The sequence below is a fragment of the Neophocaena asiaeorientalis genome, unplaced genomic scaffold, assembly GCF_003031525.2.
Source record: "Neophocaena asiaeorientalis asiaeorientalis breed wild unplaced genomic scaffold, Neophocaena_asiaeorientalis_V1.1 scaffold437, whole genome shotgun sequence".
Classification (NCBI taxonomy): Eukaryota; Metazoa; Chordata; class Mammalia; order Artiodactyla; family Phocoenidae; genus Neophocaena; species Neophocaena asiaeorientalis.
The window spans coordinates 3,689,406-3,692,664 of record NW_020173375.1 but is presented as its reverse complement, the minus strand read 5'-3'; positions in this window follow the sequence as shown (position 1 = coordinate 3,692,664).

Below are 3,259 nucleotides of genomic sequence, written 5' to 3'. Positions count from 1 at the left end.
AAGAAAGAAAGAAAGAAAGAAAGAAGATAAAGTAAATAAAATAAAGTTATTAAAATAAAAAATAATTATTAAAAAAAGAAACGGACGGATAGAACCCTAGGACAAATGGTGAAAGCAAAGCTATACAGACAAAATCTGACACAGAAGCATACACATACACACTCACAAAAAGAGGAAAAGGGGGAAAAAATAATAAATCTTGCTCTCAAAGTCCACCTCCTCAATTTGGGATGACTCGTTGTCTATTCATGTATTCCACAGAAGCAGGGTACATCAAGTTGACTGTGGAGATTTAATCCGCTGCTTCTGAGGCTGCTGGGAGAGATTTCCCTTTCTCTTCTTTGTTCTCACAGCTCCCAGGGGCTCAGCTTTGGATTTGGCCCCACCTCTGTGTGTAGGTCGCCGGAGGGCGTCTGTTCTTCGCTCAGAGAGGACGAGGTTAAGGGGGCCCCTGATTCGGGGGCTCTGGCTCGCTCAGGCTGGGGGTAGGGAGGGGTACGGAGTGCGGGTCGAGGCTGCGGCGGCAGAGGCCGACATGACGTTGCACCAGCCTAGGGCGCGCCGGGCGTTCTCCCCGGGAAGCTGTCCCTGGATCCCGGCACCCTGGCAGTGTACGGCTGCACAGGCTCCCCGGAAGGGGGGTGTGGATAGTGACCTGTGCCCGCACACAGGCTTCTTGGTGGCGGCAGCAGCAGCCTTAGCGTCTCATGCCCGTCTCTGTGGTCCGCGCTTTTAGCCGCGGCTCGCGCCCGTCTCTGGAGCTCCTTTAAGCAGTGCTCTTAATCCCCTCTCCTCGCGCACCAGGAAACAAAGAGGGAAGAAAAAGTCTCCTGCCTCTTCGGCAGGTCCAGACATTTCCCCGGACTCCCTCCCGGCTAGCCGTGGTGCACTAACCCCCTGCAGGCTGTGTTCACGCCACCAACTCCAGTCCATTCCCAACGCTCCGACCGAAGTCCTAGCCTCAACTCCCAGCCCCGCCCCGGCAGTGAGCAGACAAGCCTCGTGGGTTGGTGAGTGCCGGTCGGCACCGATCTTCTGTGCGGGAATCTCTCTGCTTTGCTCTCCGCACCCCTGTTGCCGTGCTCTCGTCCGCGGCTCTGAAGCTTTCCTCCTCCGCCACCTGCAGTCTCCGCCCACGAAGGGGCTTCCTAGTGTGTGGAAACCTTTCCTCCTTCACGGTTCCCTCCCACTGGTGCAGGTCCCGTCCCTATCCTTTTGTCTCTGTTTATTCTTTTTTCTTTTGCCCTACCCAGGTACGTGGGGGGTTTCTTGCCTTTTGGGAGGTCTGAGGTCTTCTGCCAGCGTTCAGTAGGTGTTCTGTAGGAGTTGTTCCACGTGTATCTGGTGTATCTGTGGGGAGGAAGATGATTTCCGCGTCTTACTCTTCCGCCATCTTCCCGGAAGCCTATCTAACATTTATTTTTCTAATACTTAATCTAGTTTTTTAGAATTTTATACATTTTCAATCATATCATTAGTGAAAATAAGAGTTTTATTTTTGCCTTTTCAATCCTTTTATGTTATTATATCTTTTTCATACCTGAGCAGACTGGCAGGTAGGGCTGCAAGTAAAAATGTTGAATAGAAATGATAATGGTAGACCTTCTGATCTTTTCCTTGATCTCAAAGGGAAAACTTTCATTCACCATTTCACCACTGAATATGATGGTTTCACATATACATTTCTTATGTATATTTACATATATATTTCTTTTATGTATATTTCACACACACATGTACATACTCTTTATCAGATTAAGCAAATTTCCTAGAATAAGTTTGCTAAGTGTGTTTTAAAATGAATGGTTGTTGGATTTTACCAAATGCTGTTCCTCTACCCACTGATGGTCATATAACTTTTCTCCTTTATTCTGTTAATGTGATCAATTACACTGATTTTTTTTTAAGATAACTTGCATTCCTGGAATAATCTCAATTTGGTAATGATTTAGTATCCCTCTTAGATGTTGCTGGATTCAATTTGCTAATATTTTGCTTAGGATTGCATCTATGTTCATAAAAAGAATTTTTTTTATCTTTCTCATAATATCCTTGACAGTTTTTGGTTTTTGCTGTACTTGCCTTAAAAATTTAGTCAGGGAGTATTCCTTCTTTTTCTATTACCAGGAAGAGTGTGTGTAAGAAGAATTCTTCTTTAATGTTTGGTCGAATTCATCCGTGAAGCTATCTGGTCCTGGACTATTCTTCATGGAAAGGATATTTTTATGGGCTCCCCTGGAGAAAGAATAGAAACCCAAGAGCCATCCATTGTTCAGGGACTTCTGTGGGGTAGAACTAAAAGAGAGACAGAGGTGGTGGTGTATGACATTACAAATTACCTGGCATTTTCCTAAAAAGACTCTGCTCTTTGTTACCAACTATCACGCCACACATCCCTGAGCTGGCAGGTCTGCAGGATAAGGAGTCTACGAGTATAGTTCTCCGGCTGCCTGATCCCACCTTCCCAATGACCACAGGCAGGTCTTTCAGAGGACAAGCCTTGGTGTTGGGCAGAGAGCAGTGAGGTAGAGGGGGAGGAGGGACGGGTTCAAGCAGACAGAGGCCCTTTGTTTGCTCTGCTTCTTTGTAAATGAGGCAACATTTAGAAACAAATATTGGTTCAGAGGACCAATGCCTTCACGCCATCTCCTTTAGGTCAGCTAACCAACCTCCCTGCATGTACACACAAGTCCACCTCTTTCAACAAGAGGGCCAATCCTGTTGAAATTTAAGAGTTTTATTCAGCTTATGGTGGAAGATTTGGATCATGACTTAGATTCATCTGTAACTGGAAGTTCTCTTCTCTCTCTCTCTCCTCCCTCCCTTCCTCCCTTTCTCCCTTCCTCTCTGGACAAATAAAGAGAAGATCAATATAGAAAAAAGAAGGAGACAAGATCAATATGAGAAAAGGAGACAAGATCAATATTAAAAAAAAAAAGGAGAAAAGATCAATATCAAGAAGGCAGCTGTGGTCTAGAGATGGCTGGGGCTTAGGAGATTTGAGTTCAGGTTCCAGAGCTCTGTGAATGAGGACCTGTCATTTTACTGTAATGTTCACAGCTAAAAAATGGGGGACTGATCTTACCTCCTTAGGCAGTTAGTCAAGATCACAAGGTCTTGCCCCAGAACAGTGCCTGGCATGTGGAACAGCTGAAAACATGATCCTTTCCTTCCATCTGAGCATAATAAGCCAGTGCATGCCTGAGGTGCTGCAGCTGGGGCACCCACACCTCTCCCAGAGACAAGTCCCTCTGCAGCA